The sequence below is a fragment of the Miniopterus natalensis genome, chromosome 3 (genome assembly GCF_054644295.1).
Source record: "Miniopterus natalensis isolate mMinNat1 chromosome 3, mMinNat1.hap1, whole genome shotgun sequence".
Lineage (NCBI taxonomy): Eukaryota > Metazoa > Chordata > Mammalia > Chiroptera > Miniopteridae > Miniopterus > Miniopterus natalensis.
Window position 1 is genome coordinate 802653 of NC_142083.1, and position 13318 is coordinate 815970.

A 13318-nucleotide genomic window follows, 5' to 3' on the forward strand; every position below is an offset into this window, starting at 1 on the left:
GGGTCCCTCGTCAGAGGGCAGTTTTAATGCCGGGGCTTTTCTTCCTGGACTGGAATCTGCCTCAACTCCAAGGATTTCATGTTGTTCCCATTCTGAGCTCCTCAGAAAGTGCATTTTCTCTTGGGCCGTGGGGAGGGAAGACGGCGAGCGTCTCAGCTGGCCCGGCTGCTGCGTCTCGACTCCCCGGGGCGACCGGACTGTCCGCCTGCCGGAGGAGCCTCCCAGGGACGGGATGGGCTCGCCCAGCTCTTCCAGCTCAGGGGTGCGGCCCAGGCTGGCGAGACGGGCGCCTTGTTTCAACAACGTTCCTCTTTCCTAGTCAGGAGGCCGTCTGCTCAGCTTTTTTTCCATCGGAGACTTGGAGGCGATTTGCCGCAGACGGATCTGGGCGCTGGGGAGACGGGAGACACCTCTCGGAGGGAGGGGCCCACTCCGGCCGTGCTGGGGGCGCCGACGAGGTCAAGCCTGGTGGACGCCTTCACTCGCGGGGCTGTTATCCAGGGGGCCAAAGGCAACATTCAAAGGACCACGGGTCGGGGCAGAGCTGCGGCTGGGGCCTCCCCCCGGGCGCGAGGGGCCGCGAGAGGTGGGGGGAGCGGGCGCCCCTCGGACGCCCCTCGGCTCTCCCATTCCACCAGGCTCTCTCCTGAAAACCACCCTTCTGCCCCATGTCCTCCCACGGGTGTCCCCACCCTAGGGATCCGGGGCCTCCTTCCTCCCTTCTGTCCCTTCCTTCCACGCGTTGTCTGTTTTGTCTTTACTTCTGAAGGAACACGCTTCTCATTCATTCATTCTTTGCCTTTTCTAAAAAGGTTCCCCGTCTGCGATGGCACCTCGTTTCTACTTGTTTAGAACAGAAGCACCCTATTTCCTTTACACGCCTTTAGTTCTGAATCTCAGAATGTGCCCCCCACCCCCACGGCCGGGAAGGGCACGTGCCGGGGCCAGGGAGCACCCACAGCGGGGCGGCCTTGGGGAAGGCCTCCCGTCGGATCCCCTGCAAACTCCCGCGTTCGCTCCCGTCGGGACGGGGCAGAGCCGCCCACAGGGCACCGTTCTTACGACCGTCCGGTGTCTTGTCTTTGCCTTTGCCAATACCTCCGAGTACTTGGTCACTTAAGCCCTGAGGACACCCGTCTTCCCGGAACCAGTGCAGCTCCTGTTCGCCTCTGAATAGGCGGCTTTGTCGGTTCTGGCTCAGAGGAGAGCACCGGCCACCGAGCGGAGCCCTGGACATGGGTGCAAAGGAGGCGCCTTGCAGGTGTCTCTCTTCTTTACGGGAAAAGCAGAGACGTGATAGAAGTGGGGGTGTGGAAGAGAGGGGGCGAGGGGATGTTGCTTCCCAAATATAAAACGTAGAGTAACCATCGTGGGCGCAGAGGGAGGTGACTCCGTGTGGTTACAGGCGGGAGGGGCCTCCGGGTGGGAGCACAGTGCGCCGTTTCCCTTGGGTGCTGGATTCAAAGCCACCTCGTGCCCTAACGGAGCTGCGGCCACCTCGTTGCTTCAACAGGTGCCCGCGGTCCCATCCCGCTTGCCCGCCGACCTGATGTGCGGGCCCAGGGCAGTTCTCGCCCTTGAGTGAGCGTCAGGGTCGCCGTGGGGTTTATTAACCGTGCGGCCTCCAGGGCCCACATGGGACAGTGGGCTCAGCAGGGCTGGGAGGGCCCAGGAGGCCGTGTGCCTCATCCATCCTCTGCGCGGCTCAGACACAGGGTCGAGGGGTGAGCCACGGGAACGACGACTCGACGGTGCCTGTGACGGGAAGAAGTGTGCGAAGAATGACTGGGAAAGGCTGGGATGGCAGGCGTTAGCCCACAGGAAGGTCAGTCCATCCAACGGACTAAAGTAAGATCGTGAGCCCCTTATAATTCTACTCAGCAAATGCCAGGTGAGTGCCCAAGTGTTATTGAAGCACTTTTTTTTTTTTTTTTTTTAATAATAGCTGGCTGGTTGCTTCCTGGGAATTTCTAGACTCACGACGATTTTGAAAACTCTCTCACAGCTCTGGCCTTCAGACTTCGGATCGAGGCTTTGGAACGAATGGACTCAGAGGCCCCCTCCCCATCTCACGTCAGGGAATATGGACTCGTTTCCCCCACGAACCTGAGCTGGGCCCCCGTCCAGGTCGACAGCTGGCCCGGCCCTCGGGCCTCGTGAGAGGAGAAGGGAAAGCGCCTGCTGACTACAGAGCAGGGGGTGTAACTGGCGCCCCGGCAGGTGGACTGCGAGGGGCAGGAACGCGGAGGAAGAAGCGTGTTTGTGACTTAACGGGAAACAGGGACAGTTATCGGGTCAAACGCTCGCTTCACAGACGGGGCTGGAGCTTAGAACTGGGGGAACTTCAGCATCTTCATGTGTGAAGGACCTTCAAAATCCACACTGTGCTTTTTGTCCCACCCACACGAACTTTGTAAATGAGGCTCTGGGGCGTGCTTGTGCGTGTGTGTGTGTGCGCATGTGTGTGCATGTGTGTGTGTGTGCGTGCGTGTGTGCGTGTGTTCACACGTGTTTGCATGTGTGTGCATGTGCGTGTATCCAAATGAAAGAAAACCAAGTATTACTTTATCACCTCGTTTTCTTAATTGTTTATTTTACACCATCCTTGGACCTTCTGAAATCTCTTGGTCGCTGGGGCGACGGTAACCGTCCCTGAACTCGGTGGGTTGTATGTAGAGTTGTACTGACCGGCACACGTGTCCCCCTAAAACACGGCCCCCAGCTATGCAGACCATCCGGGGGAGCCACGGAATTAGCGTCAAGCCTCAGACACTGGGTTTTATTTCCAAAACCTCACTCCTTCCTGACACAAGTGCGTTTTGGAAAAGAGTTTGGTGATATTTTGCCCCGGGGCCTGTTTAGGACGTAGGTACCCTAGAGCAAGACAACCCCAAAGAAACAAAGAGAAAGAATAAAAAAAGACAGAAACGTCTCTACACCCCCGGCTTCTTTCAAGCCCCCGGGACAGGCCAGGAAGGAGCCTTTGAGTGAACTGCGTCTCTCTCCGGACAAGGCCCCTGACTCCGAGGGGGGCTCCCGGCGCGAGGCTGGGGGGGGGGCAGTTACCAGTTGCTGAGGCTCTCGGCAAATCTGACCCGGGGCTGACGGCGTGGCCTGTCCCACAGCCCTTGGCCGGGTTATTTCCGACACCGAGCAGACAGTGCACCGAGGGTGGACTGGGCAACTGCGTGATTTTGCCTAACCCAGGAGTTAACGTTGAACCTGTGGCCTGAGGGCAGAGCAGACGTGGGACGAGTGTGGACCCTCCACCTCCCGGGGGCCCCTTCCTTTGAAGTCCACAGGGATCGGCCAGCTTTGCCTCTCCACCCTCAAAAGCAAGGGCCGTTGCCAATTTGCTAAGTGTTTTCTGATAAATTCCTCGCTTTGTTTTCGCCGGCTAGGCTCAAACCACAAAGAAGGTGGATAACCTTACGTTTCAAGAAGGTGTGACGTGGGGAAAATATGGATCCCCTCCTGCAACGTCGCACTGGCCCAAGGAGCCCCTGTGAGACTCCTGGAGCAGGGAGCACAGTCGGGGCTTCACAAACACTAGCGACCGCGATCTCGCTGATGGATTTCCATCTTCCCATCGCTGACAAAGGGAATGGCATTGTCTCGATTTTTCTAAATTAACCTGGACTTTCTTCTGAGCCGGGGAGCTGGGGATGGGGTCGCCTTCCCCGAGAACTGGAGAGTTTAGGTTTTGCCAACAGAGAAATAGGATGGCTGTGTTTGAAGACAGATAATCGAATACAGTTGTGTTTAACGCTACCGGGGAGGGGCCTTGCCCAACGCTCCACTGTCAGGTATGCTGAGCGTCCCAATAAGGCCAGAAGGAGGCTGGAAGAGGCCTGTTGGTTACGGCTCTGACCTCTCCCCAAAGGGCGGGAGCAGCGAGAGCTCAGAACCGCTCGCGGCTGGGAGAGTCGCGGCTGGGAAAGGGATCGTGCCCGTTCCTGGTCGCAGTCGAGGCTCCTTTGCGTCTTTGGTTTGGAACCACCAGGGCAGGTCTCAGGGACGGGGGCAGAGGGCTCGCCACTCGCACCCACACGGTGGAAACCTCAGGGGCGGCTCCTCGGCCGGTTTCGGAGCCGCCGGCGGGTCTCGGCCTCCTTCCCACAGGGCGACCCGCTCCAGCCCGGCGGGCAGCTGCCAAGCGCCTCCCGCTTGATTCCAGCTCTTGAGGCCGGTCCAGGCGCCGTTCCTACTCTCTCCCCATTTGACACCCATTTCTTATAGTGGCTCAGTTTAGGAGCAAGAAGGGGGAAGCCTTCTGCCCGGGGCTTTTGGGGACAGGGAAGGGAAAGCCACTCGAGCTGGTTCGAGTAAATGGGTTGAGGGTGTTACTTTCAGAATACAAATAAGCTTCACCAAGTCCAGATGTCACCGGCCTCAGACACTGCTCACGGGCAGTGAGCCCCAGAGCAGCCCGGGCTCGGCGGTGCCGACAGGGACGTCACCCGCAGACCCGCAGGGCCCTTGGCGTGAGCTCGGCGCACTGGGCTTGACTCCTCAGTTCTAGCACTTTCCACGGACAGTCCCTCCCTGTCCTTACTCTCAATTCCTGAGACACAAGCTTGACGAGTTTCTTTTTTTTAACATCCTCACCAGAGGATCTGCTTACTGATTTTTAGAGAGAGAGGAAAGGGGAGGAGAGGGAGAAATATCGATGTGAGGGAGGAACGTCGGTTGGCGCCCGGGGACTGACCCTGCAGGACGACCCTCCCGCTAACTGAGCCACCGGCAGGGGCTTGGCTGGTTCACGTACCGATTCCAGAGCAGGTGCCGGCTGCCGAGGAGACGAACAAGTGACCCGATAGGTAAGGACACTCTGCTGTGATGGGGATGGAACGTGAATTATTCAGAACACGGCCCAGACTGTGGTCAGTGAAGTCAACACCGGATCACGAGCTTAGAAGCCCGGGGCCTGCTTCTGACTCTCTCCCCGGGTGTAAGGTCTTAACGTCTGCAAAAGTGAAATCGAAATGGGTTTTCCCCAGGGCTCCTCTTGCCCGGCACTCTGTAGATCTTGGTTTCGCAATCTGTCAGTGACATGTTTCAATTCCCAAACTCATCCCGCAGGTTTCACCCTGACGGACTCCATACAGTGGGTCAGGAACCTGTGTCTCGCCAGCAATGTGCCTGCACAGCCCACGGTGGGGGGCTTTCCTCAGGGAGTCGCCCTGATGCCTGAGTTTCTGTTTACAGCTGATGTAGAAGACGCAGGAGGGGGAGGCCTGTCCGAAGTAAACCCGGGGCCCCTGGACGAGGCGCAGTTCACCGGGAGAGGCGGGGGGGCCCTATCAGGGTGCCTGCTATTTTGTTAATAAACACGGAGATGATTAATATTTATACCGTGCTAAATTCTAAGACCTCGTTAACATATTATTACTCATGTCATTTTTAATAAGATTCATTGAAACCAACTCGGCCACATCTTGTGTATATGGATGCGACTTTGCACATAGAAATCGGTCAGGATCTTGTTTTACTCAAATAGCATTACAGTTGGGCAGCTTGCCGGTCCGTATTCTGAATTCTCTACTTCTGTAATGGCACAGAATCGAGAAACACTGAATTATGGAAGGTTTAAAGCAGGAAAATTTCATATGTTTGATTGTCAGTGGAACACTTGAGTCTTGAGAGGGGCCCCCTGAGGGTGGTGGGAGCCACATGGGTGCCACGTGGGTGAGGGTCTGTGTTGCCGTCTCCCCGTGTTGGGTACAGAGGTTGGGGAAGGTGGTGTTTCTTCCAGTGGGACAGCTGGAGGGGGAAGAGCCGGGGTGGGGAAGAGCTCGGGCCCTGGGAAGGGCCAGCCTCCTGTCCCCGCATCTGGCGTCTTCTGCATCTTCCCGCCTCCCCTCCTGGTCTCCGCTAGGTTCCTGCAGAACGAGACCTGGAGGCCAGGTTTCAGATGCAAAAGTTGGAAGGTGACCCCGGGAAACACTGGAGGGGTCAGTGAAGGGAAGGTGACCGGTGAAGGGTGAGCTGTCACTCATGTGGGCAACCAGAGGGTCCGTCCACTGCGGAGCCAACTCTGGGAGCCAGCGCAGACCGGGCGCCGCAGGGCCAGCCCCTCCGTGGGGCCGTGGACACGGCCGACCACAGCCGTAGGCGGGAATGACGCCTTTGAACTCTGCTTGCAGACGGTCGGCGTGAAGGACGATTTCCTGTCGGGAGTGACCTGTAATGCTGGTGTTTATTAGTTAGGGCACATTGTGTGCAGTGCTCCTGCTTCATGGGCCAAGTGGAAAGAAAGTCTCCGGAGCGGAAACCAGTTAATAGCTAATTCGATAGCGTCCACTGTCACCACGGAGAGCGCAGGTGACGCTGAGCAGCAGCTTCCAAATGCTGGCGGTCGGGGGCTCGGCCAAGGCGACAAGCACCTGAGTTGCTCCTGAGTTCCACCTGCTCTCCGAGTCACAGCAGCACCCGAAGGACTCGGGAGAGTCTGCGCGAGGCGGATGGCCGGCCGTTTCCTCAGCCCTGGACGCTCCCTCCTGCCCCTGCGAGGTTTCCTGCTCCAGGCTGTCCCCCTACAGCTCCCCCCACAGCCCCGCAGAGACCGTAAATACCGACGGACCCGCGAGGTGCGAGCCCCGCCCGAGGGGGGCTGCCTGGGTGCCGCCGCGGGGTGAGGCTCCGGTAACCCGACCTGTTTTCGGGCCGCCTGCTGCCACTCACTGCAAAGGTTACTATCTCTCCTTTATTGTGACCACAAAAGCTCCCGCAGAACCTGAAACCCTGCTGGGAAGTCGCCTCCCACACAAAGAGCGCAGAGGCCGGGCGCGCAGGGTTCAGTTCTGTCCGAGCTTCGATAAAGGAGTTTTTGTCTGCCCTGCGAGGCTCCAGGCGGGGAGGCCCCGCGAATCCAGGTTAGCTTGGCGCGGAGCGTCTCAGGGAGGAGGTGCCCTGCGGACGGTGCCACGCAGGTGCCTTGCAGTCGGCTCGCGGGAGGGCAGCGAGGGGCAGCCCTGGCACATCCCGCGGGAAGGGTCGGGAGAGAGGAGGGGAGAGAGGGGGAGACAGAGACAGAGAGACAGGGACACCCAGAGAGGAACAGGGGGACAGAGGGGTTGCCCCAGGCGAGGTGTCCTGTTTTCGGATCCGGCAGCTTTCCCGAAGGCGGTGTGACGACGTTAGTTCCCCTGTTTGCGTTCACCACGCTCTGCTTAAGGTTTGAAAACTATGATCATGACGTGAGGGCGCTGGGAGGTTCCTACTTTTATCCCTCTGCCAGCATCACCGCCGTGGGCGCTCAGAATCGACCCCCTACCGCACGCGGCCACGGCCCGCCGCCCGCCCGCCGCCCCGAGGCTGGGCCCTGGGTGAGGGGCGCGTTTCGCCGCCTCGGAAACGTGTGAGCGAAACCCGCGCTCAGAGCTGCTCCCTAACGAACACGGAGGCGCGAGCCAGACGTGTGCTCTGCGGATCACGGGGCCGGGGGGGGGGAGCCCTGCTGCGGACGCCTCCTCCGGCCGCTCGGCCGCTTCCTTACAAGAAGTTTGCTTTCCCGGGGCAGCGCCTCGCGGGAGGACCGCGTCTCCCCTGGGACAGGTGTGGCCGGGCCCTGGCTCCCCGGCCGGGCGCCGTGCTCCCTGGATTTCCAGGAAGGCTTCTAAGAGGGAGGGCGGGCACCTTGCCCTGGTCCTGCCAGCCTGCCCGCTGCCGGGAAGCGGGTGGGAGGCGAGAGCTCCAACCGGCCACCCCGGCCTCAGGGGGGACCTTGAGGGGCAGCCTGGGCGGAGGGCGCCGGGCAGGGGGGCAGTGCCACCCCGGAGACCTGCTGAGCTGTCAGCCAGCCTGACCCGCCTCCCGCGGTTCTTCTTCTTTTTAAGGAGAAAAAATGCTTTTGTGTGTTTGGGTCGTTATTTTGGGGGGTTCTCTGTCACGAGCAGACAGATGCCAGTTCTGACGCGTGAACCTGAGGTTCAACATCGCCCCAGGCCTGAGTCAGCGGGTTTACAGGCTCAGAGGACGGGGCGGCCGGCAGTGCCCCGGCGGAATCGTCAGGTTTCCCAGTCATCTCTGGCTTACACCTTGGCGTAGAAACGCCCGCCTCGTTGGCTGTGTGGTCATTATAAGGCCTCTGTGGCCCTGCTGGCTGGGCTTGGCTGCCTACTGGACCGGAGGGCCCCTCGAATGTAAATGTGTGTGAGTTTGTCCCCTCATTTATTCACTCCGGAAACCTTTGTTCAGGGTGTTATGTGTGAGGCGCAGCTTTAGATGCCGGCGAGGGTCCTGGGGGGGGGGGGGGGTACATAGAGGAAAACGAGGGGAAGGCTCTGGCTTCAGATGCACAGGCCAGGGAAAGAGAGAGGTTCTCAAGGGGCAGCCCTGGGACCGCAGCAGCAGCGCCCCTGGGGGTCCTACAAACGCAAACCATGGGCCTCACCTGCTGAATGGGAAGCTCCGGGTGGGGCCCAGCGGCCTGGGTTTCAGCAGCGCTTCCAGGTGAAGCGGGTGCCTGCTGGGGTTTGAGCACCACTGAGGTGGGAGATGAACAGATGAGTGAGGCCTGGGTTTGTAGGAGGGACCAGCAGGTGTACAAATAACTGGAATTCACCGCAGATAGGACGAAGCTCTGAGGGAGGGTTAGGATCCTACTGAGTTCGACTTTGCTGCCAGGTTTTATTTATTTTTTATTATTTTTTATTTTTATATCTTTATTGATTTCAGAGAGAGGAAGAGAGAGAGAGAGGAAGAGAGAAACATCAATGATGAGAGTCACTGATCGGCTGCCTCCTGCTCGCCCCCCACTGGGGATGGAGCCTGCACCCCGGGCCTGTGCCCTGACCGGGAATCAAACCGTGACCTCCTGGGTCCTAGGTCGATGCTCAACCGCTGAGCCACGCCGGACGGGCTGCTACCAGGTTTTCTGATTTTTCAAGAGAAGCTGGGAATCCAGATTTTAGTGGGAAATCTCCCAACTTTATGTGTACATGGAGCCAAAAAAAAAAAAAAAATTTAAAAATCAACAGGCAAGGCAGGTGCCAGTCTGTGTGCCCTGCTGAGGACAAAGGGGCTTTCAGTGGTCGGCCCAGGATGCACAGGGTTCATTTACCTGGAGAGGCTGCAACGCTGGTTGGGACAGGAGGAGGCTGGCTCCCTGCCCTAGTTCATGGGGCTGCACACGAGGTACAGTCCCCCCTTGTCCTCAGGGGACAGGATCCAAGGCCCCCTCGTCCTCAGGGGACACGCTCCAAGGCCCCAGTGGGCGCCTGAACCGCAGATAGTGCCGAACCCTCTGTGTGCCGTCTTTTCCTACACACGCACGCCTGTGATAAAGCTTTTTACAAATTAGGCACCATAAGGGACTGAGAACAGCAATGATAAATGGAGCAGTGCTAACACTACTCTGCAGCAGAGGTTATGTGGCTGTGGCCTCGCTCAGCAAACTGGCACAAACCGATTCTCCTTCACAATTTCACAGAGACGCGCTCTTACCAGAGAGCCTGGCAACCCCAGCACACGAGTTTTCTCTTACGTGGAGGAAGTTCAGCTTTTCACTTAAAGGAGACACTTCACAGCTTCTCTGTGGCAAAAGCCAATATCCGGCGTCCCTGCCCACGGGCTCTGGGGACACGATTCCGTGAAGAGCCGTGGCCTGAGCACAAGCAGAGACACCTGGCCGCCGGCCGCGCGGGACTCAGGGCGGAGCGTAAGCGGCGCGGACACGTGGTTCAGGTTCCCGCCCCGGGGGGCCGGGTGGGGATTCCCGAGACTTCACCTCGCTGCTCAGAATGGCCGGCAAGGAAAACCTATGAATTGTTTGTTTCCGGAATTTTTCATTTAATGTTCCCGGACCACGGTGACTGACACCTCGGAATGTGAACCCGGGATGAGTGGAACTACTGGACCCCAAGGTGAGTGATTCACCTGCAGAAACGAGGCGTCTCTCAGGCTCCCAACGCCGGAGCGTCAGGTCACGCGGGGGCAGGGCTGGTGTCCCCCGAGGGCTCCGACTCGGGGTCCAGCAGCCCCGACATCCCTTGGCTTGTGGGTGCAGCCTCCGACCCCCCGCCTGCACGTGGCTGCCTTCCACGGGGGACGCCGGCCTCGCCGGAGCAGGGGCCCACCCTCCTCCAGTGAGCTCGTCTCAGCCAGTTACACCTGCAGCCACCCGCTTCCCAAGCAAGGCCACAGGCTGACTCCGAGGTTGAGGGCTTTTGGGGGGACCCAGTTTAACCCATACATTCGCCTTTAGGTAGCATAATTCAATCAAGTCTTTGTTTTCATTATAAACAGAGGCGAATGGGTTCATTTTTGTTGCTGTTCCTTTCTGTGGGATACGAAGAGGGTGTGATACCCTCGCCGAAGGTTACGGGCAATGTGTAGATACCTGGGGTCTTTAAAATGCACCGAAATATCAACAGACCAGGACACGGAGCCGGTGGCGAGGTCCAGGGCCCTGCCTTGTGCTGAGCACAACACGGAAGGCAGCTCATTTAAAAGATACTTGAGACACGTGACTTTTGAGAACTTAGATGAAGAGACGCGACTTTGATAGAAATTCAAATATTCTGTTTGGCTTAATTAAGGGGAGGCGAAGGGCCCAGTGGCTTTTAAGGGCCCCCAGAACTAATCCAGTTTTTGTCTAGGATCTGGCTGGCCACTGGTATATGGTAAATTTCATATAGGGGATAAATCAGGATAAATTTAGGTGCAGCAGGCAGACGTTGCTTCTCTGCGTAATTTGTATACAAAAACGAATGGGAATGTCACCCTCAAAGGTCGGAGGATAGACCAACGGGCTCTGGGAAGGTCTTCGTTCCTTAGGAGCCAGAAAAGAAGTACATTTCTAACTTTACCTTACTTTTAAGACACAGTTTTAATTGCATATTTCTAGGGTTTTACATAATTTCCCTTGTCGTGTGTGTGTGTGACCCGTGCGTTTTGTAGTCGAATCCAGAGCCGAGCAGCTTGGGCCTCGTGTCTGAGCTGACGGAGGGTTTACTGCCCTCGGCTGCCCCAGGGGTTTCTATTTCTCTCTTAATTGCACTAAATCTAAAGACCTGTACTTCTTGGCACTATCCACACTTCCATTTCTCCATTTTCGAGTGTTTTTGTATAAAATAACGTAGGCAAAATGAAATAAGAAAGGATACATTTCAAACATTTTTTTTTTTTTTAAGCAAAATAATTGATTTTCAAAGGAAGCCCAACATGTGAAAACAGGGGGCCTGCTCTGGTTGAACCAAGAAGTTTGAAAAGGTACCTCCTGGGGGCTCTACCTGGGCACCCTTGGCGCATCCTTTGAAAATCAGTCCAATAAAATATACAATTCATTTCAGAAATAAATGCTGAAACCCTATAAAATGCTGCTGACTGTTGGTTGGGGAGAGCGGCATGGCAGGTTAACTTGAAATGTTGATTTCTCCGTTCACTCATTCAGTAACTATTTGCCGAGTGTCCCAGGTACTGTGAAACCTCAGGTAGGTAAAATATAAATTAGGCGTCCACATAGGGCAGGTGTTGCTAGTTGCCTTCTGGGGTAGCCTCCAAGGTGGCCCCCAACAACCCCGTCTCCTGGGGTTCATGCCTTCATGTAGCCCCTGCTGCCGGGAGCCAGTGCTCTGGGTGGCTGGTAGGTGCAGCCAGGTGACAGAATCTCACTTTAAGAGCCTGTGACTGCCACCTTGGGCCTGGCCTCTCTGTCTGTCCTCCCTCTGTCTGTCTGTCCCTCTGTCTGTCTCCCTCATCACTTTCTCTGGGGAAAGCCAGCCATGTCGTGAGCGGCCTCGTGGGGCGGCCCACACGGTGAGAACATGAACTTTCCAGCCGGCGGCAGCAGGACCGAGGCCCGTCACGGCCGTGCGAGCGCTCGAGCGGGTCCCGGCCCCTCGGGGGCTGCAGCTGGGCCAGCAGCCGGCTGTGTCTCCATGGGACAGCCCGAGCCAGCCGCCCGGTTAGCGGCCCTGGACTCTTCTCCCTCCGGAACTGTGCGACAATGTGTGCTTATGGCTCTGAGCTGGACGTTTTGGGGGGTAATTGGTTACCTAGCGATAACTAATAAACCTCCTCGAAATCTCTGCTTCCCTTCAATCCTTTCGAAGTAGCAATGTACTCAGAATAAAAACCAAACCAAACAGGGGGGACCCCAAAAGAAAGGTGGGGCTCCAACGACAACGTCGGGACACCTTGACCCTGGCCAGTAGAACAAAACAAGACAGAGCCAAACAGATGAAAACACCTTTCAGTTGTGTTTCAGACCCATACTTAAAAAACCCACAAAAACCCCACAAACACCCTCCTTCTCCTGGGAGCCTACTCGGTGGGGAAATCTCCAGACACGATTTCAACAGCGACCCTGCCCTGTCCCCGCCCGAGCAACCAGACAGCTGGCCTTGGCCAAGAATAAGTGGAACTTGAGTTTCAAAACCTTCCACCCAATAATATTTCAAATCTGTGGCCTTGAGGACAGAGAAGCCACTGAATGTAGGAAACGACAGGGTTGAGGCTCCTCTCGCCTCTCCTGGGCAGGGCACGGGTGCGGGGCCCGGACCGGGGGCCCTCCTTGCCCTCCTTGGGACCGGCTGCCCAGCGCCTGGGTCCTGTCTGCCGGGACGTGGTCCCCGCGTCAAACAGGACAGGAAAGGCTTTGCTTGGTTTCTGTTTCAGCATTGCCGCACCCTAAAGGGGACATCTTAAAATTAAAAACATCGAAAATTAACACCTCAAGCCATGCTGTTCATAATGTGAAAATGAAAAAAAAATAATTTAATCCTGGGTTTAAAAATTTTAATAAAAATTTGTCTTGCTGAGGAAGCTCCTTTCTTCGTGATGTTCTTCCCACCCGCCCCGCTTCCCTCCCACCTTATCGCTGTCATTTGACACCATAACTAATCTTTCGAGATCAACAAAATCTGTTAAAATCTATTAAAATCAACTTCCGGTAACTGTTAAAATCGTTTTGTCACGTCAGGAGTTTAAAAAATGACAGGTGTTCAGTTATTTTGATATTCCAGTTTTGGAGGGATTAGGAAATAATCTGTAGAACAAAAGAAAAAACTACACAAGAGGCTGTAAAAATGAAATTAATTTCCCGCTGTGTTGTAATCATAAGAGAAATGGAACGTCCCTCCTCCAGAAGTTATTGTCAGATGTCCAATCGATATTCTTGGAATAGAATAAATTTAGCAAAGTAATTGAACTTCTAATCAATTCTTTGTCTTTTCCCCAACATGTGACTATCTGCTGATTATATATATATATATAATATATAACTATATATATATATAGTTTTTAATCTATTGTTGAAAGTATTACAGATGCCCCCCTTTTTTCCTCCATTGACCCCCTCCACCCGGCATCCACC